The sequence below is a fragment of the Elephas maximus genome, chromosome 18 (genome assembly GCF_024166365.1).
Source record: "Elephas maximus indicus isolate mEleMax1 chromosome 18, mEleMax1 primary haplotype, whole genome shotgun sequence".
NCBI classification, from domain to species: Eukaryota; Metazoa; Chordata; class Mammalia; order Proboscidea; family Elephantidae; genus Elephas; species Elephas maximus.
This window is the reverse complement of record NC_064836.1, coordinates 28,497,362-28,510,330: the sequence shown is the minus strand read 5'-3', so window position 1 is coordinate 28,510,330 and position 12,969 is coordinate 28,497,362.

Sequence of the window (12,969 nt, the reverse complement as noted above, 5' to 3'; positions counted from 1 at the left end):
AAAAAAAAAATCCTTTTATTTTGTAACTATTTCAAAATAATGGGAAAGTTGCAAGAATAGTACAAAGAAAAAAAAATTCTTCCCTAGTTTGAGAGTGAGTTGCCAGCAGAGTGCCCCATCACCCTCAGATGCTTTAGCGTGTATTTCCTACGAACCAGGACACTCTTCCTCAGCATCAAAACCCAACCAGCATACAGATACTTTGGAGGGCCACTGAGCAGCATCTAATAAAGCTCCAGAGTCCCTGGATGATACAAACAATTTAAGTGCTCAGTTGTTAACCAAAAGGTTGGAGGTTTGAGTCTACCCACAGGAACCTCAGAAGAAAGGCCTGGTGATCTGCTTCTGAAAACCTGATGGAGCACAGTTCTGTTCTGACACACACAGGATCGTCATGAGTTGGAGTTGACTCAACAGCAACTATTGCTGCTAATAAAGCTCAAACTGGTCTACTCTTAAAAAAGAGAAAATACAACCATCAAAAAGGAGAAATTAACACTGATCGTGCCATCACCTTTTCCTCGGATACCTTTCCAGTTTTACTGATCGTTTCGATAATGTCCTTAATACAAACGGATTCAATCCAGAGTTACTCATCAGATCTATCATGTCTCCTTTAGTCTTCTTCAATCTCAAACAGTTGTTGTTGTCTGTCTCTAACTTTTGTGCCCTTGACTCTTCCGAAGATTACAGGCCAGGAATTTTGTCGAACACCCCTCCTTGGGGCTTTTTCTGACAATTCCACGTTATTTGATTCAGATTATGTATGTATCTTTGGGAGCAATGTCATGAAAGTGATACTGGGGTCTTCTCATTGCACCTGGTCAAGTGGTACCTGATTTTAATTTATCCCAAGACTGGCGGTTTTAATGTAAATCAATTGATGAAGATGGTATTTTCCATATGTCTCCACTGTGAAGTTAATTTTTCCCATTATAATTAGGAAAGATTTTGAGGAGAGGCACTTTGAAACTGTGCAAATGTACCATTGCTCATCAGACTTTCACTGATTTTAATATCCACTGATGTTTTCTGGTTGAATTAATGATTCCTACAATAGTTGCCAATTGATTATTTTTTAATTCTATCTTTCCTACTATATTTATTAGTTGGAACTGTAAGGAAAGGATTTTACTTCTTTCGTTTATTCATTTATTCATTTATTCATCTGTTTGTTTATATCAGTAGAAACTCAAAAACCCAGAACCCAGTGCCATCGAGCTGATTCCGACTTCTAGCGACCCTATAGGACAGAGTAGAACTGCCCCATAGAGTTTTCAAGGAGCACCGGGCAGATTAGAACTGCCGACCCTTTGGTTAGCAGCCGTAGCACTTAACCACTACGCCCCCAGGGTTTCCTAGAAACTCATGGGTACTATTTTAATTAATAGGTTATAATCGTTGCAATCATAACTTATTTTTTTGCCCAAATTGTCCTAGATTTGTCCAGTACGAGCTCCTTCACACTGGTTTCTGCATTCTCTTGACACATTTCTATCATTCTTTTTTTTTTTAATTTTCTTTCATATCTTTTGAGTTTTACTTCTAGTTGAGGAAAGCCTTCATCACCCCAAGACTGTAAAATATATTCTTGATTTTTCTATCCACTCCCTGAATAAATTTGTCATTTATTAATCAATCTAATCATCAATCCATACACAAAATACATATTTTATGTATGACTTGAAGTAGGGCTCTTATTTTTCTTTTACTTCCAAATACCATTCTCACCCTCCGTCATTGAACAGTTACTTCCATATTTGAAATGCTTCCTTTATCATATAATTTATCATATAATCATATGATGCTGAACAGGCTTCCCCAGAGCTTCCAGACTCAGACGGACTAGGAAGAAAGGCCTGATGATCTACTTCTGAAAACTAGCCAGTGAAAACCCTGTGGATCACGGCATTCTCATCTGCGGTCAGTCACGGGGACGGCTCGGGACCGGGCAGCCTTCTGCTCCATTGTGCACTGGGTCACCATGAGTCAGGGCTGACTTGATGACAGCTAATAACTGTGCTCTGGACTTTCACTTACTAGCCCTTAATTAAAAAAAAAAAAAATTACATGCTGTTATTTATGTTCTTCGCATCATAAGTATTAGCAGAGCAGTCTCTATAACTGTTTCACGAGTTCCTGAGGACTGAACTGCCTCATAACCCCCACAGCCTCCAGGCAAGAGACTGACTCCTTATCTGTAAGGTGGGGAATGGGTGATGGTGAAAACTAGATGACATAATATCCATAAAGCATCAAGCACAAGAATCAGTACGTGTTGTTATTGTTAGCTGTCACTGAGTCAGCCCCCAACTCGTGTTGACTGCATGCAGAATGGAATGACACTCTCCCCAGTCCTGAACCATCCCCATGATCGGTTGCAGGTCAGGCTGTTGTCATCCATAGGGTTTTCACTGGCTGATTTTCAGAAGTAGATCACCAGGCCTTTCTTCCTGGTCTGTCTTAGTCTGGAAGCTCCACTGAAACCTGTTCCGTACGATAGCAGTGTGTGAGCCTCCGCTGACAGACGGGTGGTGGCTGTGCATGAGGAGCGTTGGCCAGGAATGGAACCCCGATTCCCCACATGGAAGGTGAGAATTCTACCACTGAATGGCCAGTGACCTCTTTCGGTACATACCCATTGCCATCGAGTCGATTCCGACTCATAGTGCATGAAAACCTAAACCAAACCTATTGCCATCGAGTTGATTCTGACTCATAGCAACCCTATAGGACAGAGTAGAACTGCCCCATAGAGTTTCCAAGGAGCGCCTGATGGATTTGAACTGCTCACCTTTTGGTTAGCAGCCGCAGCTTTTAACTACTACGCTACCAGGGTTTCCTTACAGTGCGTAGTAGGTGCTTAATAAATGGCAGTTATCCTAATGGCTTTACGATGGGCTCAGTAAATAATGAACTGATTGACTAATTGACTAAGAATAGTGGATTGATTGGTTAACTGACTAAGAGATATACTTTCACTCCCCCAAGAGAAGCTTTCTGGGCTTTTGTACCAGGAATGGAGGGGAGGATGGCTGTGTCAGGAAGTTGGACATAACTTTTACAACAGAGAGCTGCTGGCAGAGCACGTGACTGACCACCTGCAGGGGTCTCTCCCACTACCCGCAAAGTTCTTGCATTAGAGTCGCATCTCTGGAGATAGCATCATCTCCACAAGGCCCCTCCGTGAAAGTCCAGAAGTGAACCTAGCGGGAGAACCCATTAGCACACTAATCCCCACTAGCAAGGAGGATGCAGCGGGATTATCTGGCTGTCACCTGGCAGGAAGCGGGATCCTGCAGGGAAGGACACCAGTTATGCAGATTGCCAAGGGGGAGAGGAGAGAGGCAGGCAGGAGAGAATGGGACATGGTCCAGAGGCTATGCCCAGATGGAGGCTGCAGCCAGCTCCCCAGTCAGGAGGACAAGCCCGCGTCACAGCGCCTCTTCCTTGACCACCTGCTACAGGGGCGTCCATGTGTCAGCATGACACAGCTTGTAGGAAACACAGACTTGTTGATTCTTACAACCTTATAAGGTGGTAACACTAGCTCCATTTTACAGGCAGGAGGTTGAGGCTCAAGACAGTCAAGTGGCTTACGCAGAAGGTCAAGCGGCCAGCCGGGACCCAAATCCAGGTCTTCTGATTCCCCATGCGTTATGCTTACTGTCCTCCTTTCCTAGAGCTGCTGCGACAAAACACAGTTGTTAGCTGCCATCAAGTCAGGCCCCAGCTCATGGCGACCCCTTGTACAACAGAAGGAAATGCTGCCAGGTCCTGAGCCATCCCCATGATTGGTTGCAGATTGGAATGCTATGATCCACGGGGTTTTCATTGGCTGGTTTTCAGAAGTAGATCACCAGGCCTTTCTTCCTAGTCTGTCTTAGTCTAGAAGCTCCCTGAAACCTGTTCAGCATCATAGCAACATACAATCCTCCACTGACAGATGGGTGGTAGCTTCACACAAGGTACATTGGGCAGGAGCTGAACCTGGGTCTCCCACATGGAAGGCTAGAATTCCACCACTGCACCACTCCAAGTTCAGTTGTTGTTAGGTGCCGTCGAGTCGGTTCCAACTCATAGCGACCCTATGCACAACAGAAGGAAACACTGCCCTGTCCTGCGCCATCCTTACAATCGTTGTTATGCTTGAGCCAATTGTAGCCACTGTGTCAATCTACCTCGTTGAGGGTCTTCCTCTTTTCCGCTGACCCTGTACACTGCCAAAGATGATGTCCTTCTCCAGGGAATGATCCCTCCTGACAACATGTCCAAAGTATGTAAGACGCAGTCTCGCCCCATCCTTGCTTCTAAGGAGCATCCTGGTTGTACTTCTTCCAAGACAGATTTGTTCGTTCTTCTGGCAGTCCAAGTGCAGTAGCAGGGAGCAAAAGAGAAGTCCTGGGAGTGGTCCTGGGACCCAGAGGAGGCTTCGTGGAGGGGGTGCAGCTGTGCCACACAGGAAGTGGGGGGTATGAGGAGGGTGTGCTGTAGGAGAGGGGAAGGTGTAAACAAAGGTGAGCAGGCGGGACCCTCAACGACTAAGCTTTAGGGCAGAGAGGACTATTGGAGTGACTGGGGTGGGGTGTGGCAAGACAGGCCTTTTCTCTCCCACTTTCTTGCCGGAGCCCAGCACTTAGTAAGGCTGTGATGACACCGGGGACCTTTGATAGTGCAGTTCATAGTTTGGGAGGCTAGGAGTCGAAATTCAGTGTGTCAGCTTCAGGTCCACTCTATGCGGGCCCTCCTTGTCTTTTCCAGCTTCTGGCAGCCCTGGGTGTTCCTTGGCTTGTGGGCAGACCCTGGCTGGTGTCTTCCCCTCTGTGTGTCTCTGTCTGCTCCGCTCCTTTTGTAAGATGTCCCTCAGAAGGGATCAGGTTTAGGACCCTCCCTACTCTGACATGATCCCATCAGCATAACAAAAAAAGAGAACCCCTATTTCCAACAAGGGGCACATTCAAAGGTAGCAGGGGTTAGAGCTTCAATATACCTTTTTAAGGGACAGAATTCAATCCATAACACTTATCACTGCAGCACAACTGGTATCTGCATATTAGTAAGAGCTAACATTTAGCACTACTATAGACGTTACGGCAATGGGTTTGGTTTTGGTTTTTTATAGACCTTACTGGAGACCTGATGGTGCAGTGGTTAAGAGCTCAGCTGCTCACCAAAAGGTTAGCAGTTCGAATCCACCAGACGCTCCTCGGAAACTCTACAGGGCAGTTCTACTCTGTCCTATAAGGTTGTTATGAGTCGGAATCAACTTGACAGCAATGGGTTTGGTTTTTTTGGTTTATGAACATTATTACTACTATTATAACTAATACTACTATTAAGATGTGCCAGGCAGTGTTCTAAGCAGTTAACATATTTAATCCTCATAACAACAATACTGAGGTCAATGGCAGTTCAGTGATAGAACTCTCACCTTCCATGCAGGAAGCCTGGGTCCGATTCCCGGCCAATCCATCTCATGCACAGCCACCACCTGTCTGTCACTGGAGGCTTGTGTGTTGCTGTGATGCTGAACAGGTTTCAGCAGAGCTTACAGACTAAGACAGACTAGGAAGAAAGGCCTGGCGATCTGCTTCTGAAAGTCAGTCAGTGAAAACCTATGGCTCATGATGATCCGATCTGCAACCGATCATGAGGATGGCACAGGACGAGGCAGTGTTTTGTTCCATTGTGCATGGAGTCAGGGGCCTATCCGACAACAGCAATGGTACGTAGCATCTTAGTTATCTATTGCTGCTATAACAGAAATACCACGAGTGGATGGCTTTAACAAAGAGAAGTTCATTCTCTCACAGTTTAGGAAGGTAGAAGTTCAAATTCAGGCAGCCAGCTCTTGGGGAATGCTTTCTGTCTCTGTTGGTTCTGGGGGAAGGTCCTTATCATCAGCCTTCCCCTGGTCAAGGAGCTTCTCAGCACAGGGACCCTGGGTCCAAAGGACACACTAGTCTCCTTGTTCTTGTTTCTTGGTGGTATGAAGTCCCCCCTCTCTCTACTCGCTTCTCTCTTTTGTAACTCAAAAGAGATTGACTCAAGATACAACCTAATCTTGTAGATTGAGTCCTGCCTCATTAACATAACTGCCTCTAATCCTGCCTCATTAACATCAAAGAGGCAGAATTTATAACACATAGGAAAACCACATCAGATGACAAAATAGTGGAAAATCACACAATACTGGGAATCATGGCCTAGCCATTTGACACACAATTCAATCCATGACATGACATGTAGGTACCGTTATTTCATTTCACAGATGAGGAAACAGAGGTGGCACAGATAGGATTAATAACTTGCCCCAAGCCACACAGGCAGCAAGCTTGGTTACAGCCCCTGGGAGTCCAGAGGAGGCCCCAGAAAAAGGAATGTTCCAGGGAAAAGTCATTTTTCTGGCAATCCACGCAGTTACTCCAGTGAGCAGCTGGCTAGGGGCCAGGACCACTATTTCCCGACTCCGAATGCTCAGCCTTTGGTCTGCAGCTGGCCTACTGCATGCTGGCTCCAGTGAGCACCCCCGAAACACTTGGCTCCAAGGTCACTGACAACAGATCTCCGACCTTCTCTGGGGTTTCTTGGTGGACTTTTCCCCTGAGATGGTGCAGATCCCCTCATTGCACAGGCTCTTTGGGGGCATTTTTTGGGTAGGTCTAATTGAACTTTAATCTTCTCCAGTGCAATTTAGGCATCCAATAAATCATATTTCTCTCCTGAAAAATTTTATTAAAAGATAGTGCTTTTTTTTTGTGGATTTTAGGAGTTTTAACTTGATCATTGTAAGAAAGGCCTGGCAATCGATTTCCAAAAATCAGCTGATGAAAACCCTATTATATAGATCACAATGGTATGACCCTCAACGAGTCAGGGGGATGGCACAGGATTGGGCAGTATTTCTTTCCGTGGTGCCTGGGTCAGCAGGAGTCAGGTGGACAGGACAGCAGCTGACAACAACCAGAGCGTTATTTTATTTTGTACATTCCTCTCATATGGATAATATTTTGAAAGATTTTGTTTTGCTTTATCTTAGGAAACAGCAATTCACAACACCTAAAGTGTAGAATAAGGTTGTTCAAAACAGTGTTATCATTATTAGATGTTACGTAAAGTTTTCTTTTACCCTTCGACCACCCAGGAAACGATAAATTTTTGCATAGATACTGGGAACTGGGAACCTGTATGTGTGCTGTGCATTAAGCAAAATAATTTTTTTTTTTTTAATGCTTAGGTGGAGCAGGTACATTTCACGACTCTCGAGACACCCAGGAAGCCTCTCAATCCTGGTTTACAAAACCATGAGTTCCTGGAGTCCTGTGAGGACTCTTCCCTGCTGCGTCCTGGGTTGGGGATCTGGCTAATTGTGAAAAATCCCAGTTCAACTCATCGGCCCACTGAATTACTTTGGAATTACTGGAGTGGGGAACTCTACTGCAGTCTTTAGTTATTGGTGTCCATAAATAGTCAGCGTGGGTGGGGCAGGAAACACCGCAGTTTATAACCTTTCTCTCTCTCTCTTTCTGCATATATAGATACACACATAAATATAGTCTTCTTCTTCCAAAGGAAAAGGACTAAAAAGTTATGTATTATGGATTGAATTGTGTCCCCCCAAAATATGTATTGAAGTCCTAGCTTCTGTACCTGTGGATGCGACCCTGTTTGGAAATAGGGTTTTTCCTTTGTTAAGTTAATGAGGCAATGCCAGAGTGGGGCGGGTCCTAAACCTAACCACTTCTGAGTTACAAAAAGAGCAGAATAGACACAGAGACACACGGGGGAAGACAGACACCAAGGAACTCTCAGGGATACCAACAAGGAAGGACCCTCCCCTAGAGCAGGTGCCCTGATTTGGACTCCTAGCCTCCAAAACTGTGAGAAAATAAATTCGTGTTTTTTAAAGCCACCCATTTGTATTATTTTTTATTATGGCAGCACCAGGTAACTAAGACAGTGAGCTTAGTAAAAACATTTCCTGGAGAGAAGACACAAGTCTGGTGAGAACAACGAGTTGTTTCTTGGACAATAGCAAGGACAGAACTGGCAGGTTTGACGTCACCCAAGTTGCTACGCCAGGACTGAAACACCCCAGTACCCATATTTTGCTTCTCAGCTGCACTTCAAACTGGATTTCCATGTGATGGGTGCCAGCAAGGGGAAGTGTCAATTCATTTAATGATGAAATGGTAGGTTGAGAATGTTTTGCTGGCCTGAAAAAAAATAACCAACAGCAAACTTGCATAGTGTTGCATAAGTTAGGAACATTATCTTTTTATATGTCGTTGCTGTTGTTAGCTGCCATCAAGTCAGCCCAGCTCATAGCCACCCCATGTGTTACAGAGTAGAACTGCTCCCTAGGGCTTTGTTGGCTGTCGCCTTCACAGAAGCAGGTCACCAGCCCATTCTTCCACATAGATGCAGAGTGGGTTCGAACTGCCAACCTTTGAGTTAGCAACTGATTGCAAACCGTTCGCACCACACCTAGGCTCTTTTTTAGCTGCTTTTCAGATGGGTTGACATAGAAAACAGAAGCCACTTCTCACAAGGGGCTGAGAAATAGATGTTTGCATCCATTTATCAATGATGTGAGTCTGAGGCTTGCATTTTTACCTTGCACATAGCTCAGGACTTCCTACCATGAGACACAGGTCTAAACAACAGAAAAGCCTTCACTGTGCCTAGTTTTACCTCTGTCTGCACTCATTACTGTCGGGGAGCTTGTTTCGTACAAACAATTGCTGGTTTCTAGCATAACAAGGAGGCCCGTGGCGTCTGTATTGAACATATTCCTCAGAGAATGAGAAACCTCCAGCAGGGAAAGAGGAGATTCTTGTTAAGCTCTGGAAATAGGCCGAAACGTAACCGTGTGCTCCCTTCCACGGCGTGCCTAATTGCCCATAAATGTCATTAAGTTGAGAAATGTTTTCCACCAAATTAACTTTGACTCATGATGTCTAATTAGCGGGAGAAGCTGGAAGATAACAACTTATCAGTCACTGTTTAGGAAAACATGTTTAACGGGTGACTTTTAGCTAGCAGCAATGTTGAACCAGGTATTGTAACTGTCAAAATCAAGCCTGAGCCCAGCAATTAAGCACAATATCCCTGTTATGGTGCCAAGAAATTTCCAACTGCCTCACAGATGTTTTTTAAACATGGTGGCACATGTGGTCTTCCTACGAAGGCATTGTTCACTGAGACGGCAGGCTCAGAGCAGGAGGAAGGAACGTGTCAGCGATGGACTGAAACCTCTTTGGCAGAAAATTGAGGGTAATGCATTTAAAAGGACTGATACAATTTTTATCCTTCCTCAAAAATAAGGAGACGCTGTCCACAACAGTCAAAAGGTGGAAACTGCCCAAATGTCCGTCAACTGCTGAATGGGTAAACAAACCATGGTGTAGTGTACAATGGAAGATTACTCGGCCGTGAAAAGGAGTGAAGCACTGATGCATGCTACGATGTGGATGAGCCTGGAAAAAGTTACTCTGAGTGAAATAAGCCAGACACAAAAGGCCACGTATTATTATTCCATTTGTGCAAGATATTCAGAATAGGCCAATCCAGAGACAGAAACCAGACTGGTGGTTCCTAGGGCCTGGGGTACGGGTGGGAATGGCGAGTGACTTAATTATAGGCACAGGGTTCCCATCTGGGGTGGCACAAATGTTTTGGAACTAGACAGCGGTGATGGTAACACAACACTGTGAACGTACTTAGTGCCACTGAATCATAGGCTTTGAAGTAGCTAAAATGGCAAATTTTGCGTTATATGTGTTTTACTACAAAAAACACACAAACAAAAAAACATTATTCTGTGGGGCGGTCTGAAAGCCTCACTAGACTGTGCAGAAAAGGGGACAAGCCCCAGCTCCGTAGCTGCCGTATTTAGCAGTGAGTGGACAGGCCCCGTCACAGGCTGGCAGGGCTGGGAAATCCACATAGATGGAAATTGTTACTGGATATGCCCTTGGGTGCCTCACAGGAGACAAAAGACACCTTTTGAACGTGAGCAGGGCATCAGGCTCTGACCTCGGGGCCTCCATGCTCTGTGAGCTGAGGAGCGCCCTGACTTCTCGAGAGGAGAGGAAGGCTGAGACCAGGCATTTGCCCAGGTGATCCTCAGCTCTCCTCTGCTCACCTCCTGATGCTGTTTTAACCATCTGCAACTGCCCTTAGCTGGTCTCAAGGAGAGTGATGCTTTCTTTCTAAATGAGAATAAGCATGGAAGCCACCACTGTCCACACAGACATCCACAAGTTAGGCTAAACCACTGTTATGGGTTAAATCAAGTCCTCCCCAAATAGGTGCTGAAACCCTAACCCCTATACCTGTGGATGTAATCCTATTTGGAAATAAGGCTTTCTTTGGTATGTTACTTAGATCATGGCCAAATAGGGTGGGTTCTAAATCTAATCACTTCTGAGTTAGAAAAATTGCAGATTAGACTCAGAAATACAGGAAAGACAGATATTACATGAGGACCATCCAGAAACCAAGGAACCAAGGAGATCCTGGAACTACTAAATGCAGCTGAGACCCTGATTTGGACTTACAGCCTCCAGAACTGTGAAGAAATAAATTTCTACTCTTAAAGCCACCCGGGTGTGGTATTTCTGTTACAGCAGCACTTGGGAGCTAGGATTATCACTGAAGGTTCCCACTTGGCCCCCCAATGCTGGGAAAATCTACACTTCCTTGGAAGAAAGCAATGGAAGGAGCCCATTAAACCACAGACTAGGAGCTGGGCTTCACATCCAACATGTTTCTCATCCCAGGGGACCCTCCACGTGATGGCTGAGGCGTTTGGCATCTGGGTTTTGTAATTAAATGCCTTTCCCTCAGCACTCAGCCTGGTCCTTGGAAAGTGTTTGTAAGTTTGGGGATCCACAGAATGAGGCGGACAGGGAGAACATGGAGGGCCCCTGGGAGTGGAAGGAGAGGCCAAGAAGGGAAGGTTACAAAGTAACATTCTAACATGTACTGAAAATACCTATTTGTAAACTGGGGAGAGTTGTTAGCCATAGTTGGTTTTTTATCTTTGGGGCAGGGGCAGAAGTTGTTGAAATGCTCCTTAATTAATGGCTTCAAAACAGGAAGGGGTGTGGGGGGTTGGGGAGGAGGGGGAGGGACAACGAGGTGGAGCCCAGGGCATTTTAGGGCAGTGAAGCTGCTCTGCACAATACCATTATGGTGGGCACATGATACTATGTATTTGTGAAATCCCATAGGGCTGTACAACACAAAGTGAACCCTAATGTAAGTTATTGTTGTTGTTAGGTGCCATCTTTTCCGCTCTGACTTATAGCGAACCTTTGTACAACAGAACCAAACACTGCCCGGTCCTGTGCCATCCTTACAATCAATGTAAACTGTGGACTTTAATTAATAATGCCTCAGTGTTAGTTCATCAATTGTCACAAAGGTAGCACATGAATTCAAGATATTGCTAACAGGTGCAACTGTGGTTGGGGCATGCGTGGGGACCATAAGGGAACTCTATACTTTCTGTGCAATTTTTATGTAAATCTAAAATTGCTCTGAAAAATAAAATGTGTTTTTAAAATTCTAACAGTAAACAAACAAAAACAAAAAGCATTCTTCTATAGCAAGTGTTGGTCGTTCTCACTGGGTGCCTGAGGATTATACTCAGTGAAGGTTCCAGAAAAACGGGCCCTTCTGGTTGGTCAGGGAGGTGTGGGGAGGATCCCCCCTGCTGGTCACACTTCCTCTGCATCTAATTTATGTTGCCTGCTTTGCATGACATTGTGTAGTGTCTCCCCAGTGTCTGGTACCCCATCTAGAGAAAGAACAAACCACTTGGCCACCCCATCCCCACCCTCCAAAGGAGCAGAGCCATCTGTGTCCCAGGAGCCTAGGAAACAGAATTGAATCACCAGACACCAAACCCATAAGAGAGAGGTGTTATGGGCTGAATGGTAACCCCCAATCCCTGTGAATGTGACCATGTTTGGGAATACAGTCTTTGCAGATGTAAATAGTTAAGATGGGCCATTAGGCTGGGCACTAACCATTTTACGATGGGCATCCTCATAAGAGAAGAGACACAGACATGGGGAGAGGATGGCCATGTGAAGACAGAGCCGAGACCAGAGTGATGCTGCCACAAGCCAAGGACACCTGGAGCCACCAGAAGCTGGAAGAGACAAGGAAGCCCTCGAGCCTTCAGAGAGAGCACGGCCCTGCTGACACCATGAATTTGGACTTCTCACTGCAGAACTATAAGAGAATACATTTTTGTTATTTGAAGCCACTGCTTTGTGGCACTTTGTTATGGCAGCTGCAGGAAACTACAGGTAGTCCCCATTCCAACGGGGTTCCATGCCAACAACTCCATTGGAAGTCGGTTCTGATGTAAACTGAATACTTTTTTTTTTCTTTTTAGTTTTCATTATATTGCATTTTATTATCAGTATCTTTACAAATCTGATCTTTATTTGTCTTTGGAAGTTGGAAACATTACATATAAACTTATAAATATATTTTAACATTGTATGTGTGTAGTACGTATTACTAATGATAAGTTGTACAAAAAAATAAAAAACAGATGGTTGTAAATGCAGTTTGTCATAACTCAAATACATTGTAAGTCAAGGACTACCTGTAATACAAAGGGGGTAGGAAGATGTCTTAGGCTGCATTCTCTAGAGAAGCAAAACCAGTGAAGCATACATAAATATATATATGTAGGTATATGCAGACAGAGAGATTTGTCTCAAGGAAATGGCTCATGCATTTGTAGAGGCTGACAAGTCCCAAGTCTGTGGGTCCGGCATCAGGCTGGAGGCTTCTCCTTACTTACATAGCTGCAGGGGCTGACAAACCCAAGAACAGTAGGTAAGTTGGCAGGCCACTGGCAAATAGGATGCAGAGGCTGATGAATTCCAAGATCAATAGACAAGCTGCTAGCTCAAGCCCCAAGAACTGGGGGTCAGATGACGA